This window comes from Rhipicephalus sanguineus, chromosome 9 (assembly GCF_013339695.2).
Source record: "Rhipicephalus sanguineus isolate Rsan-2018 chromosome 9, BIME_Rsan_1.4, whole genome shotgun sequence".
Lineage (NCBI taxonomy): Eukaryota > Metazoa > Arthropoda > Arachnida > Ixodida > Ixodidae > Rhipicephalus > Rhipicephalus sanguineus.
In genome coordinates, this window is record NC_051184.2 from 44,361,997 (window position 1) to 44,380,154 (window position 18,158).

The 18,158-nt window shown below is 48.8% G+C and overlaps 1 protein-coding gene across 2 annotated transcripts in view; it reads right to left on the reverse strand.

The window, feature by feature from the left end:
- LOC119405075 (uncharacterized) overlaps positions 1-18,158 on the reverse strand; it is a 220,711-nt gene that overhangs the window by 52,318 nt on the left and 150,235 nt on the right. The gene's annotated exons all lie outside the window — the stretch shown is intronic.

The window sequence follows — 18,158 nt, forward strand, 5'->3', positions numbered from 1 at the left end:
TCCTCTGAAGCAGGGCGTCGTCACGGGTCACTACCCCCGCTCCCCACCCCTGTCCCCCCTATACTCCCCCCACCCCAAAGCGTTACAACTCCCCCTCCCCTCCGGCTTTTCTTGTTTCAAGCAAACACACACCTTTCGAAGAGAAACGGAAAGGGAACGGAACGGAACGTCCAGCTGCAAAAGGCGGGTTGTGTGATGGATCAGGAATGGAGGCGCCTGGTATAGGCCTATCGATTACACTTTTCGGACGACGCGAAGTCGGATTAATTGGCGGGGGCAGGACGGCAAGGAAATGCCGGAGGGGGGTGCACGATGCTCGAGGGTGGGTTGTTGGGATGCGAGGAGCGGCAATGCGAAATGCGAACTCGCGAGTAGCAAGACGAGTCCGGGTATCTTCTTCTCCAAGCCAGCGGCGATTACGCATACACAGACGGACCTCCCTCGGGCGTCAACGATCCCGAAAACGAAACTAGAAAGACAAGGGGGGGGGGGGGGGGGCTACACGAAAGGCTAATACCAACAAACGCGTGCCCATGGAAGGTGCGCATACCTGCAAACTCTTCGCTTCCCCCCCACTCTTTCTACCCCCCCCCCTGAATTCGCCTCCTTCTTTTATTCCGTCCTCGCCCCTTCTCGATTCGCAGAGAGAAAATGACTCCCAAAGTTTCCATTTGTTTTGCGCGCTGCCTGCCTGATCGCAGAGTTATCGCGACGAGTGCGCCGTCGATTCGCGAGATATTGTTTTGCTTGTTTTTCTTTTTTGTAAGCCTATAGCGGTCTCTTGCGAGGCCGGTTTATACTCCTTAATTTTTTCTCTCTCGCTCTCTTCTATCTCCTATGCGCAATCGAAGATAAGAGTGGAGGTGAGGAGATGACGTGAAGTACAGGCTGTTCTCTAATTTGCACACTCGGCATAAAGAAAAAAAGGAGGTGAGGAGGATATAAAAGATAGAGAGAGAGAGAATAGAAGGATGGAAGGTGCGAGCGCCTCTGCCTCGCCCTCTTTCAACAGCGCTAACTTTTCTAGCGAATAAAAAAAAACCGAACAGAGCGAGACAAGAATCGAGCCACCCGGTACGCTAAGCGGTGGAACATCAACGACTACACAAACACACATACACAAAAACAAAACACAAAAATGCACGCCGCGCGCAGCAGCACCGCGAGGTCTGTGAACTGCGCTTTTTTGCACCGCCACTACTCCGACTCTGCCGCCGCAGAGCCACACATGCGTTCCCTCTTGCCTGTGCGTGTGCCTCGCGTGCATTTTCAGAGAGAGAGAGAGAGAGAGAGGGAATGATGAAAAACATGCAGAGGAAATGGCGAGACGCAGCGGAATCGGAGTCGCTGCGCGGCGCGCGGGTCAAATTTAATGCGCCACTTGAATATGAGTAATAACTTTAATTGCCCACCGGTCGGTGCAGCCTACGTCAGGTGAAAAAGACGGGGGGGGGGGGGGTATACGTTTCCTCCTCTCCCTTTCCTTTTGACTCGGACCGCGTGAACCGACTGCCCGTCTCGATGTGCTTCGAGAGCTGAGTGCACCGCGGCGGCAAGGCAGGCGAGCGGTACCGAGAAGGCGCGCATGTTGAGAGAACACTCTATGAAACGTAAGATCCTGGAGGGCAGTACGAGATCGTTTCTCTCGACTCACCGAACGCATCTGAATCGCATCCTCCTCTGCCACCCCTGCATTCAACCTCTGTTTCTTCTAACTGGCCACGTACACGGCAAGCAAGCAAGCAAGCAAGCAAGCAAGAACGTCTCGAGTATGACTGAAGATGCGCTTGATTACGATTCTCGAGCGTTCCTGCGCGTGCGTTTCTCCTGTGTGGAATTGGCCCCGCGTGCATTCGCGTCGACGACTGCCGCGCGCTATTTGGTGGTCCGACCCTGCCGAAGCCTTGCCCGTGCTATACACGCGATAGGGAGATGGAGGGGGGTGAGGGGGGCTAAAGAGGTGCTCGAAACTAGCTATAAGAACATGACAAAGAGGCTTCGTATCTTCTTTGTGTGTGTTTTCTTTCCCTTCATATTGAAGCATTAGGGCATCGCAATCAAGAACATAAGGCACGATGTGCGTGCATCTTAGTAATCCGCCTTCTTTCGCTCTTTATTTTTATCTTTTTTTCCCCGAACCCTCGTGGAAGCGTATTAGGCATCTATTTTGCGCCCGGGAAGGTGCGTATTGGGTGCGTAATCGAGACCTGTCGTGTTCCACTCCGCCGCTGCACCTTCCGTTGGAAAACGAGCAGTTATATAGGTACGATGCCGAGCACGTATACATGCGCGATATAGCTAACACTTTATCACCCCCGAAACGCTCCCCCGAAGGAAGAAACAGAAGTAGAATTGCCAGCCACTTATATAGGTAGCGAGCGGTCAAACGCTCAATTCGACTTCCATGCAGATAGCGAGGAATATTTCTTCCGTCGTGCGCGACTACTTCCGCGTCGATCAGTTGAGAACCGCCGCGGCCTTGAGTGCGTTAACCGGGTGTTTAATAAACATTGCGCGTATACCACTCCGAATAAGACGTACTTTTTGCAATGTCAAGCTAATTTCGTGTTCACACGTTCCTGTATACTGAACCTAAAGATATATTGTGGGAGCCTGTTAAGCACATCTTCGTTCCCCATGCGCGTTCATCATCACGAGGCATTCTTCCTCATCATCGGTTGCGGGGACTCAGCTTGTCTGTGATCAATGCCTTGGGAATGATCGCTTTGTCTTATCTTAGAGGCCTAATAAAGGTCTCGTTAACTGTTGCGTCACACGTGGTGTAGGCGCTGGGTAGGTACAATATCTCCATTTTAAGGTTTGAACTCTAATTGTACGTATCCCGTCAGTCACGGGATCACTTCCGTAGAGACAATAGAGGCGTAGCTAGAGTACAGCAAATCTTTCCATCAAATAGGACAAATAGTATCGACAGTTGCGGTCTCAAAAAGTAATGCGTCATTTGTATACAGAGCTCCCTGGGCGAACGACTGCGCGCAACAGCACAATTTCTATTCAGTCCTTGGTTTGTGCCCCCTACGATGGTGCTCTCTCTCTCTCTATTTTTGTAACCTCCACCTTCGCCCGCAGTAACGTAGCAAATATGGTATCATCCCGTAGTCAATCTCTGAGCCTCTATAGTTTTATTTTCCGTCCTTCTAGATCCCTGAAACCGAAGAAACGGACGGGCATGCGTTTAGCTCGATTAGTCACCATCACCTATGGAAGCCGCAAAGCCACCAGCAATGTTGTACCTGGACAAGTCTGCGTTTGTCACAATTCCTAGATTATGCTATAATCAGCAACATTGCGCTCGACAGGTCACTGTAGAATGGCGCTGCAATGCTGGCAGCGGAATCGATATGGAGATTCACATTGGCGCGAGCGATGCAGCCAGACAGTTAGGACAACTCGTCGTCAAAATCGTCTATAGACTCGCGGATAACATAACCAGTCTAAATTGTAAGGCCACCCTTCTTTCCCTCAATTTCAGTGGGTCCGTGGAACACTCTGCTTGCACCATAACCAGGATCGCTAGACAGGGAATAGTGGATGCGAAGAATAGAATAAAATCCCGGTAAAGAAATCTCTATAGCATATCGCCCAGCTACGCTGCCGGCAACTATTGAACTCTCTTGGAGCTTCCACAAGACAAGTCCCGTTCACGCTTTAAAAATTACGGACGTCATTGTAAGCTTAATACCACGGTCCTGGCTCTCTCTGACTCTACTACACGGCCGTCGCACCAAGAACACTACATTACCATCAGTTCTCTTAAACAGCTCATTCATGTGAGCCTACAGTAACCAAGTGAACTCCATGAATTCGAGGAAACAACATCGTTATCGGGCCTAAAAGCATTTCGCAACCGCCAGGTGGTGCGACTGGATCAAGTGGAACTCCCTCCTCCCCTTCATCTCTCTATCGTTATTTGTTTGTTCTTTCGTTGAGAGCGCCGGCATACGGTGCGCGCCTATTTGTCAACCTTCGTCACCGTCGCAACGGCCACTCCGTTCGTGTGTGTATATACACTATATATTGTACACGCGCTTTCCTTTCCTCCACGTTACGCACTCGACTCCGATAACGCGCTGACCCACATCAAAAAAAGAGTTTGTTCCACCCATTTGTTATTTTCCCATGCTTCCCACGCCGCGACAACGAGCCGTCCGCTCTCCCCCTCTCTTAAAAAAAAAACTGCCCCTGTACACTTCCAACACCCCTCCTCCCACTTCGACTTTCCCATTATCTTTCGCCAGTAAACAAGGCCACGAGCCCTCTCTCGCAATCCCTCGTCCACCATGTGTGCAGCGACAGCTTGGCCCTTACGTGGCTCGTGCTGAGCCGCCGTTTTGCAAGCTCTGACGTCAGAGTCCCTCTTCTAGTTCCCAGGTGAACGATTTTGTGAATCAGATAAGTGAATCAGTTGATGATGGCGGCTGATTGTGGACAAGAAACGCTGGTTACTGCATCTATCTATCTATCTATCTATCTATCTATCTATCTATCTATCTATCTATCTATCTATCTATCTATCTATCTATCTATCTATCTATCTATCTATCTATCTATCTATCTGTGTGTCTGTCTGTCTGTCTGTCTGTCTGTCTGTCTGTCTGTCTGTCTGTCTGTCTGTCTGTCTGTCTGTCTGTCTGTCTGTCTAGCCTCCTACGTCTGGGTGCTCTCGTGATCACCTCCTTAACTTGGCATAGAACAAAATTCGCATAGATAGATAGATAGATAGATAGATAGATAGATAGATAGATAGATAGATAGATAGATAGATAGATAGATAGATAGATAGATAGATAGATAGATAGATCAAGTGGGACGACAAACTGGTGGCAACGCCACGCTCGCGCTTCTGCACCATGCAGCTCTTAGTGACGTCACTGTACTATGTGACCAAGTGTTACGTCACAGTGACGTCATTGATATTGTCAGTTGGTCTAGTGGTCATGGTGCTCGACCGCTGACTCGAAGGTTGCGAGATTGAATCCCTGCCGCGGCGGCCGCATTTCAATGCAAGCGAAATGCCCGAGGCCCGTGCACTTAAATTTAGGTGCACGTTAAAGAACACCAGGTGGTCGAAATTTCCGGAGCCCTCCACTACGACGTCCCTCATAATCATATCGTGATGCTGGGACGTAAGACCCCAACAATAATAATAATCTTGCGCTTCGTCTCGTTTGCGACTGATATTGCGACTGATATTGAATTTGGTTAATGGGTTATCGGTAAGGAAGAACTTCGTCGCAAATCTACTGGGGGCATGAGAAGTCTACAAGTTCCGAGAACTCGTCTCTTACACCAATCTCTCTTGTTTCAACTTCTGATAAGACATCTTCCTTATCTCTCGCCACCTGCGTGGGACCACCTGTTCTTGCGCGTATCTACAATTGTACGAGTATGTAGCAACTTTAAGTGCAGAGCTTCAAAGAGTGAGAGGACAAGAGTTTTCGTCCGTCCTTGCCGCGCGTGCAAGTTGCGCCATTTGCCTCTCCCGTGCATGCCTTCGTGCTTGTGTAGTTATCTGACCCGATTGGGTAAGCACGCGGGGAAACCATATGCTCAGGAAGCCATGTGCGGACGTTAGAGTGGGCGAAGTAACGATCGATAAGTCTCCACCTCGCCACCCCACATCTGCCTCGTGCTACAAAAAACGCTTTTCGTCCACTCCGGCTTTTATTAATTCCGCGCGATCGCTGTTCTAACCTTTGACACGTTCTGCACTTGACGGCCATTGAAACAGAGGTAGCGAATAGGAGCGCCGAGCTGGAAGGTCGGCAGTGTTGTGTAATGTATGCGCAACGGACATATGCCGTCGATCATATTTTGGTTCGCGTGATGACGTACGCACTTCATGAGTTCTTCTGCGCGCGAACTTATCAGCCTTTTCTGTTTCTTTTATTTGCGGCAGCAAAGTATGCCTAAGTGTTACCAGCCGTTCCTGAAGTATGCTGTCCAGTTTTTACAATGACGTCCTCACGCAAAAAAAAAAAATCATTCGTAAAAGAGAACCGTAATCAATCCGAATGCCGGACATATCATCACCGAAGGCGGCCGTCCAATGGCAAACAGCGCTTACAGACAAATAGCTTTGCCAATGCGAACCCTTGCCTGCGTCATATGTGCCTTTGAGGCACGTTCACGAAACAGTTTACTTGCAATATCCGGTTACAACGTTCCGTGGACTTGGGAGATCCAGTTGGTGCGTCATGTGAAATCGGCGGATGAACAAGAATGAGGGTCACAATAAAAGATGTTAAAGCTTGAGAAATTTCGGAAGCAAGTGGCTTCACTCGCGGAGTCTGCATGGTGGAACAATGTCGTGCATTCCATACTGAGTCTTTACGAACTCGCGGTGTGTAAAACAATAGTTGTAACCACAGGTGTTTCCTAATACACGCGATGTATTGTTTCGTATTACAGTTGTGACCTGCTCATCTTGAACTCTACTACGGACACTACCGCTCATGCAAAAATGTATGCCTTGTGAGATCGGTCGATAGGTACAGTCGCGCCCAATATGACTTGCAACATGCTGCCTGTGGACAAAGCGGTGACAACGCTGCACGGTGGAGGCGACATAGAAAACAATCAGTGACGTGAACACTGCTTCGACAACTGGTATATCCAAAACCAGGCTTGTGGCCCCTACAACCATGACCATAGTCTTGCAATTCATATTGAGCGCCTCTGTACGTAAGGTAAGTGGTGCGACCCTTCGGTGGGCGCTGCAAGGTCTTCGTACATCATCGTTGTAGGGCGAAATAGACGCTAATTCACAGCGAGCAGAGTTGAGCCTCTATTTTATACCCGGATGAAAAAGACGCGACAACGCGAAAGACAAAGGTGACGTCACTTATGGAAGTTCCGCGCATCAGCCTGTCGTGACACCATGCGTGAATCTTGACGGTGTGTACTGGGGCCTTGATACATTTAAACTACCGAAGATCGACCTCGTTGTAACCGCAAGGGGCCAGTGAATGAACTTAAAACGTTGCAAGCACTTTCACGGGTTGAGTTCAAGTTCGAAAATATGCTTTGACATACCTTGCGTCAAAGTTTAAACTGTTTTAAACATTGACGCAAGGAATTTCAAGGTTCTTTCGAACTTTTAATCTTAAACTGTTTTACTGCTCGTATACGCGGAGTCCTTTTAAAACATATTTCAGGGGAAACATTGGTGGAATTAAGGTCGGCTGAGACATTTTATAAAGAAATGTGAGATGCGCATATTAATTAGGTAAGGCGTGCGCAGGCAGGCTTCTTCATTAGGGGGGAAGGGGACCTTCAGGGCCCTCCCCCCTTCCCCCCTAACCCGCGATTGGTCGAGTGCGACAGAAATCAAGAGTCGCAATGGATGGTACGCCTATGGTAACACGGCCTATGGTAACGCCTATGGTAACACGGCACAGTGTAAGTTAACGTCGACGATTCTCGCTGCTCCTGCCTGTGCAATGCGCAGAAATGTGCCAAAACTTGTGTAAACGGCGCAGTTCGAGAGTTCGAAGCCAAATAATATTTTACCGAAAACGAAAAGTTGAGAAAAAAAACAAAAAAGAACACACGACTCTTATCGGCACATGGTCGATCGTTTCATTGCGCAGCGAAAAAAAAAAAAGGCTAACAGTTTAGTCGTGCTACGGTGCAGTATAAAAGCGTCCACTTTCTGGGTATCCGCTCGGTTTGCGACATTTTTTTTCTGCTTCTTTAGCCGCGAGGGGTGGTCGCCAGATAACGGAGCGATATATCGGCCCTGCTAAAGAAGTGACTAAGCGAAAAAGATACAGAAACAAAAAAAAAAAACAGAAAAAAATGGCCCAGATCTCTTTGCGACACCCAATTCACTCCCGTAGGGTTTATTCACAGTGTGGAAAAAAAGTTGAGCAACGTTTTTCTCAGTACTCCTACGTTTACGAAATCTTCCGCTGCGCGAACCGTTGGCGACGGAGAGACGACACACTCGAAATGTGATGGAGAACGGCATATATTGATAGGTACGCCTGAAATCCGTGTTGAAATTTCCTGATATCACGCCTATAAGGTCGCCGTATATACGTAGGGACTTATGTATCTTTCTCTTTGTTCTGAACAGCTCCACGTCCCCGGTTTCTGTGTGAAAAAAAAAAAAAAGAGCAGCGAGGGATACGGCAGTTACGAAACTGAAGCTTTATGGAATCGATAAGGGGCGCGAAATGGTCCGACGGTTGCCACGTCAATTATAGAGCACACGACCGCGCACATGTTCGAAAGAAGGGGTAGGAATAATAATTGGTTTTTACGCGCCAAAACTGCGACATATGATTGCGGGGCACGCGCCGTAGCGAATGGAGGGCTCCGGAAATTTCAACCAGCTGGGGTTCTTTAAACGTGCCTCCATGTCTAAGTACACTGGCCTGTAGCGCTTCGGCTCCATCGAAATGCGCACAGCCGGTATCGCACCCGCGTCTTTCGGGTCAGCAGCCGAGCACTATCACTATACTGTTCCACCGAGGCGGCTATAGATGGGACGAAGGCAGGAAGGGTGCTGTCGCGCCAAAGCCCGTATATGCACTGTTGCGTGGTGCTCGGGTGCTCCATGCTTGAGTGTGGGCGTCTGGGCAGTGCAGTACACTGCTTATTTCCATTAGTTTGCAGAACCACACTTTGTTAAGGCGAAAGCCTTTATTGTCTCATACTCGCGGCGTCCGTCCGTCCGTGCCCTAGAACGGTGCTAGCTGTGGCCTCTCCCCCTTACGCTCTCTCAGCAATCGCGTGATGACACAGCGGCGGCGTCCGACCGACCGTCCATCCGTCCGTGCCCCCTCACACTCTCTCAGCAGTCACGTGAGGGCACTGCGGCGCGCGCGGCAACGCTCCTTCGTCAGACGTCTCGTTGCAGCAGTCCAGTTAGTCGGATGGCTCCCCAGCGGCCCGGTGATGACTCCACGGCAAGCGGTTCGAAGAAGCGCCTTAAGAATGTGGATTCCCCCGATACCATGGCATAGTCAGTCGAGTGGCCACAGGCTTTCGCCGAATACACTTTGGAATTTACAAATTGTCCTTCAATATTTTTTTAAAAATGTGTCCGCCGTGGTGGTACAGTGGTTACGGTGCTCGACTGATGACCCGAAGGCCTCGGGTTCGATCCCAGCCGCGGCGGTCGCATTTCCATGGAGGTGAGAAGCTAGAGGCCCGTGTACTGTGCGATGTAGGTGCACGTTAAAGAACCACAGGTGGCCGAAAGCAATGCGCATCCTTCTATACTACGACGTGCCCCACAATTATATCGTGATTTCGGCACGTAAACACACACGCAAAAAATCATTATATATATATACATTTCTTACGTTTAAACGTTCGCCCATGTAAAGATATTCTGAGGCAACCAGCCTCTATTACACGTTGCACCGCGTTGCACCGCGCTGCACCGCGCTTCACAAGCACCAGTTTCGTCACGCAGTTGCACATCGTTCGGACACTTTTCGAGTCGTGTGACTTTTATCGTTTGAGCTCAAAGGACCCGGTTATCGTGCACTTTTGTAAGCGTCGTGTATACGCCCTCTCGTAACTTTAGGGTTTGCCGCGTAATCTTCAACAACCGATCAAATTGAGTCTATCAGCGAAATCCGGACTCGCTCGAAGGGATTTCGACATCGGTAACACCGCGACAATGCGCTGTATCAACGGAATCAGCCCACGGTGCGGTGCATTCACGAGGCCTTCAAGAGGAGTTGAATACCCTATTAGCTGTGTCCTAAGCTAATTAGTTAATTTCTCGGGGTTTGACGTGCCAAGAGCCTTGATATGACAGTTGAGGACTCCAGATCAATATTTGACAACCTGGCGTTCTTTGCCTTGTCTCTGAATCTAAGCCCACACGTGTTCTTGTATTTCGCGCGCATTTAACCCGACATGTTCTGTGCTGTACAGGATGAAAAGCCGCAGTACAAAGCCAGTGTTTGGACAGGGGTACTTAATAGAACGCTCTACCCTGGATGAGGCATGGGTTGTTCAACCGATATGCTAATGGGGAATGCGTGAATTATATCTATAAACTTCACTTTGCCGACCTGTGATCCAGTTTCCTTAGAGTTGGACGCTTTTAAGTACATCTTCGTGTATTTTCGTGCGTTACCCACGGCATCGTGTTGCAATGTTCACGCTGGAAGTAAAACTGGACTTAACTGAACTACTTAGAGATATGACCAATGTGTTCTATCTAAGACGTTTTTCCGCTTGAGATTCTGCCTCGATTCGAGATAGTACATGGCGGCGACACCGCTCGAAAAAAAAGTGGTCACTGGGCTTTGATTTAGAATGCCCCACTTGGTGTTCTCTACAGCCAGACCGAGCGTTCGATTGGTCGAAGGCGACCAGTCGTTAGCCTTAAACCGGTAAACCGTTAGTATTCAGCCAGTATTCGTCCACTTCTAGGATAGGGTTGTTGGTGTTTTATGTCCCAAAACCACGATATGATTCTTAGAGACGCCGTAGTGGAGGGCTCCGGAAATTTGGACCACCTGGGGTTCATTAACGTTCACCTAAATCTAAGCACACGGGCTTCTAACATTCTGCCCCCATCAAAATGCGGCCGCCGCGGCCGGGATTCGATCCCGGGACCTTCGGGTGAGCAGTCAAGCAACATAACCACTAGACCACAGCGGGGGGGAAGGGAGGGTGTTCCCACTTCTCAGAGGCACTGGGATTTAAATCTTATGGAAGTATGAACTCGTCAGTGGTTGACGTACGCAAGAGACGTCCGGAGGAGTGTTGGCAGACAAAAAGGCAAGATTAATTGCAACCGCAGTCGTAACAGTATACAGCGTAAGTATAGAGGCTTGTATGATTAAAGAAAAAAACACAGAAAAAGGTGTCCATGATGCTAGATGGGTAGAGCGAATTGCACACGATATGTGACTATTCATCGCCTCATTGTTTCACAGATGACGTCAATGATGGTAATCATCGTAATGAAGCGGAGAAAGAGCTTCGTCGAGGATCGTTTGATGATATGGACTCAAGTGAATGAACGATTTCTTTGTGGTTATCTCGTTGCATATATTAGACTATTCATTCGACTTCATATCGCTACAACGCTGTTTGTACCGATGCGGAGGCATCTTGAACGGTAGTTAGAGAAACCACGCCATAGGCGAACGTGTACAATCTATTGGGAGGCCATGAACGCGAAATGGAGAGTAAGCGAAAAGGGCGGTAAGGGGGGGGGGGTGTAGTGTTAAAGGGACACTAAAGGCAAATAACAGTTTATGTCAGAGTGAAAGCTCAACGTATGACAACGGCTAAAACGGCCATATTATCAACAGCAGTGCCTTACTTACCGAGAAATTAAGCTAAATGTATCACACGACGTGCGCCACGAGTGGGACATTTTGGAAATGATCCCGATGACGTGAGAGCGTCCGAATACAATTATTAACTATTAATCAAATTTGCTGCAATAAAAAAGAACCTTCCGTGGATCAAGAGACGTAATAAAACGCTGCTTGTACGTTTCTTTTTGATTCATGGAAAAAAGAACATCTTTGGCGTTGCCATGGGGAACGGCGCGCGTGGTTCCAAAGTTCCGTTTTCGCCGAACTGCGCTTCGCCCGGCGCCCGGCTTCGCTCACGCGGTCGCGTCTCAGTGGTAGTTTCGGTATCGCGTACTGCGGCGTGTGTTTTGCGCGCTCGTGAAAGTCGCTGTGACAGAAAGTTGGACAAAATGCCGCATGCGTTTGATGTTGCCGGATGCCCGAATGGTGCACGCCGCCAGTGCACGCCGCCGCGCAGTGAAAGCGGGCAACGTTGGGCACGGCAACAGTGACGTCAGAAGGACCGCTTTCGGACGGGCGATTTGAAGTTTTTTAACGTAATGCGGACCACTAAAACAGGATTTCATTTCAAAATAAGCACTTGCTTGGCACAAAAGTAGCACTACGAGGTTTCTGGGCCGCTATTTCAACAATCAACGTCGACTTAACAATTGCCTTTAGTGTCCCTTTAAAGGGCGTGACTTTAAGACGGAAGCGACGAGTTGACCCTGCCACCTTGAACGGTGGGCCACGCAAAAAGTGCGCTGACCACGAGAGTTTACTTACAGCGGCCGTCAGCCGAACCGCGAGCTGCCTGCAAGCTTGCTCACTTTGCTATTGCTCGACAGGAGAAAGTTTTTGTCGAGATAGTGACTGACCCGGAGAGGTGGGTTGGGGCACAGCGGGGGGCTGCGCAGGGCACTCTTAACGTCGCTATCGCACCGCTGAGCGCGGCACTCTTCAGCGCCACACCGTCCTCGAATATTTACGTTTTCCTCTCGAGTTTTTCAGAGACCGTTTCTTTTCTTCCTCATTGTGGGTGTCCTAGTTCCACAGTTTCTTTTTTTCTTGGTGTGCTGCATCCAACTCGCCATTTTATCTTGAAACACGATAGCCGCTATGTGCGAAGCAATGCGAGTTCGAGTATACCGTCAATATCGGTCGTGTAGGCAGCGATGCGCGATAGTTGTGTGCATGAGATCGCGAAGGACGCCGGCATACCTCACCGACAGGGGAACAGAATACGTAGTTGAGGCGCCTAACGTATCAATTTTCAGTTTTACTTGTAAACATATGTACGCGGGTTTGAAGTAATGGAACTGAATGGAGAAAGGACGCGTTCGCATCTCTAGAACTATTTATTTTTCACAAGACAATGGCTTTCGAAGCAGAGCCCGATCAACGAAAGAGAGAGAGAGAGAGAGTCAAGCGAGAGAAAGACAGGGTGCTTAACTGGAAGGGAAACTTCTGGTTTGCTACCGTACGCTAAGGGAAAGGGAAATCGGAAAGAAAGGAGAAAAGAAGAATAATAGGCCACTGCCTTGTAGGAATATCAATATCTGGACCACCCCGACGCAGTGGTCTAATGGTTATGGCGCTCAACTGCTGACCCTATAAGGTCGCGGGATCGAATCCCGACCGTGGCGGCTGCATTTCGATGGAAGCGAAATGCCAGAGGCCCGTGTACTTAGATTTAGGTGCATATTAAAGAATCCCAGGTGGCCAAAATTTCCGGAGCCGTTGACTATATATAGGACGTCGTTCATAACCATATCGTGGTTTAGGGACAACCCCAATAATCATTATTAATAATATCCGGACCGACTTCTGGTGTGACGACCATAGGCGTGCGCAGGGTTCCTCTCGGGGCGGGGGGGGGGGAAGGTTCGTCGCAACGTCCCCCCCCCCTCCCAATTATGTCAGTGTATGGCACTGACATTGCGCCCCCCCCCCCCCCACCTGTGTAGGAGCGCCCCCCCTCTCTATTATGTCAATGTGTGGGGCTGACTTTGCGCCCCCCCCCTCTTAGGTGAAGAGGGGGGGCGGCCGCCCCCCCGTGCGCGCCCCTATGGTGACGACTGTTTGTAGGGCCAATGAGCCGCACTATGCGATGGCACCACAATTTAATTCGTTGTGGATAAGGTCGTTATGATAGGTTGCGTTTGGATGTGATCACCCTGCACAGATCTCACCAAATCGTTCACTGCATCTCAGTGGACAACACGTAACTTTAAGTTCATTTGCTATTGCTTAGATGTATCAGTGTGTTTCGCAATCGGGGCGTGTAACAGGAACAGCGTAAATACAAACGCCCTCTTCGGCACGAGCGCTAAGTTTGCGACAACAATGGATTGCCGATGATTTCCTGACGGCGTGTTTTTTGTTAGGCCTGCGCGATAGGGCAGGTGCCAGTACCTTATTTTTTCTCAAGGTTGTTCCTGTGGCTGCACTTGGAGATGTTGCCGTTATTACAGGAGCGTGGGCGAGGGAATGATGTACCTAAGCTTGTCGACTCAGTAAAGGAGGGGGGGGGTGACCGCGGTTTTCCTACTCTCCCCGCTTGGCCTCCAGCCTGGCGCCGCCTGGTGTTAAAACGCCTTGTCCCTGGAGTGTTATTTTGACGAAACAAGAATGCCCGCCATTTCCTCTGCCCGAGAGCGAGAGAGAGAGAGAGAGAGGGATTCGAGCCCCACTTACCTAGCTCGGTTTACGTTATTATTAAGCCTTGAAGATAAAAAGGTTTGGAGCGCTAGATAAGATAGCGCCACCACCTCCCGGTTCCGTTGCTTTGTGAGCAAGGATGTGTAGAAACCGTTTTGAAACGTTCTGGAAAAAAACCTAGTTGCTGCATCAGGGTGTCGTCTGCAGCGCTTACGTGGTCCCGCTCTTTTTCTTTTTTTTTTTTCCTTTTTAGAAAAAACATGGCTGATCCCTCCGTCATAGGAATCGGTATAACACGAAAGTGAAACGTGTCTTCACAGAAGTAGTGCTTATGATATATGAGAGCTTGTACAATGTCTATTCGTGTTTGGCAGCTATAGCACCGTTTGACGTGGACGCACCCATGTTGACAGCATGTCTCTATCGCGAAAACTAACGCCCATGATCATGATTAAACCATCTTCGTAAGAAGCGCAAAACCACTCACACGGACAGCTAGAAAGAAAGACACTACAGAAGCGCTTGTGTAGTGTCTTTCTTTCTAGCTGTCCGTGTGAGTGGTTTTGCGCTTCTTACGAAGATGGATCTATACCAACTAGCCCGTTACACTTGTTTATTATGATTAAACCGTTGAGGTAGCTGACGGTGTGAACATATATTTGGACACAGCGAATCGTGAATCGCGCGTAAGGATGATATCAACAAGTTCATAATCAACATTGGTACCCGGTATGCACTTCTTCAAAGCGTCGTCAATTAAGGAGAGAAGCGGCACGGTGTGCGCTTTCTAGTAATGGGTAGCCGACGCCTGTGCTCATGCATACATAACACACACTGCACTTCAGCAACGCGGGAGGTAGAGGTTCGTAGCCTGAGCCGCAAACGCGTGCGTCCCGCTGGCCTTCTGTCTCGCAGGTGCTGCTCTCGCTCCACCAAGGCACGACATTCGCCCGTCGAAATCGCGTCCTTTCTACAACGCATATTGCAGCAGTTTTGTTAGTCGGTGCTCTCGCAATTGAAGCAGTCGGCGGCAGAGAAATCCCGTTCGTGCACGTGGAAGCTGCACTACTCCGATGAGCCGACGCACGCTAACACGAATCCAAAGGCAAAGAACGTAACTGCGTCAAGGGTGCCTCGGCGACGCCAGCGCGGCCAGTCTACCTCTCTGGTATCGAGACGCTTTAACCATGACCTCCGATATCACGTGCAATCTCGGAGTAAGCGTTAGTAAGTGTCGATCGTGAAGCATTACTTCTTTTCACCTCTCACAGACGGCGGCACCGCCCCGCTCCGCCCGCCGCGAAAGAGAAGGTGTGAAAGATATAAGGCGCGTTCGCGCCGTGCCTAGCATCTCCCGAGTTGGCTTAGTCGGTAGAGCGTCGGTCGCTTGCCGTCGCGGCCGCAACGTCGTGGGTTCGATTCCCAGCGGGGTATCTTTTTCTTGGTTTTTTTCTTTCTCACCCGTTGGCGTCCATTTTATCAACGTCATATCCGTGACGGATGTACTTGGTGGACCCCGGCATAAAACACTTTCGTGTTAAAATATGCGACCGTTTACGACCGTTTACGTGTGAAATGTATGTACAGTCCGAGGACTTGTCATATCGATGCCTTTATTTTTTTCCCCCGATTCGTGGGCTGCCGCCATCTTGGGCGTTTGTAAAAATGATCCTTCAGCTTTGTTGGTAGGAAAGTCCATATAACAAGGACTTGTACGTGAAACGCCGAACAATTTTGTACAACCGTTTTCCGTGTGAATGAGCTAGCATATTGTAGTATAGTTTACTTAGTTCTTAAGCTTGTAAAGCAGAAACGTTGGAAGCCCAAGATGGCGGCGTGTAAACGGATTCGTGGATTAGTGCTATACATACCGATGTGGACTGTGGGTCGTGGACGGTCAGTTTAAGTTTTTGCCTGCGTATTACTGCTTGCGCTCTGTCAACCAGTATCGAAAAGACGTCCACAAGTTACGCCTCGAGAAATGCCTTTAGAGGCAGCTAATGTGGTCTGTAACGGATCTGTATGTGCTGTAAGTATTTACGACAGAACTTTGCATGTAAGTTGGCTTTTAATGTCGGCTTGCGGCGCGTTTTGCATAAGGTGTGAAAGGCTAGTGGCAATATTCGTGAAATATGCATCAGACGAATCAGCTAAATATATCGATATTAAGTTATATCTAAGTAATTGAGCTAAGATATATATAACTAAGATTATCTATCTATCTACAACTGCAACCTTGTTTGAAAAGTCTATAATAATAATAATAATAATAATAATAATAATAATAATAATAATAATAATAATAATAATAATAATAATAATAATAATAATAATAATAATAGGGTTTCGCAGGTTGCTCACAGCATGACGGCACAGTCATCGTTGTCATGACAACGCAGTCATGATCGTGATGACGAAGCAATTTTCACTGTCACGTTCTGTGATGATGAACTGCCCGAAACCCATATTGCTCGTGAACGGGCAACCGCCGTATTGCGTGTAGGCGCATCCGCCGCAAATTTCTTTAGCATGACACGTATATACGGTCGCCTTATATGCCGGCACCAACCGGATCATGTTGGAACGCTGTTGTGGCACGCAATATAACTGTGGCAAATCGTTCCGAGTGTAGAGAAACAACCACGCCGTGACGTCAGAGGGCCATAGAGGTGTCCATTTGCGCACGAGACTGACTTGCTGTCTAAGCCGTGTTATGTGTGCGCAAAATTCTTCCGGAAACGGCCTGTTTACAAGCGATAAGGGAAAAAAAAGTGATCCGGAGTGCCGCGGCTCTTTCGTTTATCTATGCGCGGTGCAGCTGGGGAGAAATTCTAGAACTCGCGAGCAAAAACAGTATAAACACGGAGAATGTGCGGACGCTTTACCTTCGAGTCACTGTAAAACACACGCGCAAACAAGACAGTTTAGACTTATGTATACGTAATTGTTCTTGTAAGGTTCATGAATGCGCAGCTTGGAGCTGTGTGGCTGTAGCGTGTACTGTATCAAAGACAAGGATCGTTTCTTCGACTCCCGGAGGCAACGACTTCGTTCCGATGGCGGTGTATGCGAACGTCGCGCTCGTGTATGCGTTGCGTTCTCAGTGTTTCCAAATAACGGAAGGTGTTGGATATTAATAGTGAGTCATGTGACACACACACTCACCTTACACTCACTCACTCACTCACTCACTCACTCACTCACTCACTCACTCACTCACTCACTCACTCACTCACTCACTCACTCACTCACTCACTCACTCACTCACTCACTCACTCACTCACTCACTCACTACTCACTCACTCACTCACTCACTCACTCACTCACTCACTCACTCACTCACTCACTCACTCACTCACTCACTCACTCACTCACTCAGTCAGTCAGTCAGTCAGTCAGTCAGTCAGTCTGTCAGTGACTGACTGACTGACTGGCGTGATTAACATGAAGAAATGGAGTTGCATTGATGTATGTAATTATGTCGGGAAAGTGACAGGTGTTTCGGTAAATTAACACGAGTGTTATCGATAGAGTCAAAAGCGTTCGAGGTGCAGATTTAGATGGAGCTATAAGGTTAGCTAGTTTCTCGTTCTTAGGTTTGGTAGCTGACACGAAAGATGTGTTCGTCTAGATCCGGGGTTGCGGCTACTGACCTGCGTCTGGACTTAATTAATTGCTTCGAGAACGATGATGAGTATGATCCGAACAAGGCGCGGCTCTGCACATCAGCGCGCCATGTGGCAACGAGTGAAAGGCGGCGAGTGAATGAGACATCCGGGACATTTGATGAGATAACGAGAGTCGTGTTTCGAGTCGACTGATACGGCTCTGTTGGTATATCTACAAGTCTTTGGGTATACGGATGTGCGAGTGATGCCATTTTTTTAATCTACGAGCATTAATTTGTTCATAAGCGTAATCAGTTCGTCATTCAGAATACCCTCGGGCGATTTTGTTTTTGTTCGGTTTAAGTGCGAGCCAGAAAAGATCGCGCAGTGACGCACGTACGACAAGCAATAAAGGCATGCCCGTGTCGCAACGAAGGCAGCCGCGGAGCGATATTACGTGTTTACGTTTCAAGGGCCGCCCACAATAAAGCCGCGTTGCGAAAAAAACAAACAAAAACAAAACAAAAGGACACGCTTATCCGGCCGTTAATCACTAGCATACTTTCAATTAACAAAAGGTTTTCGAGAG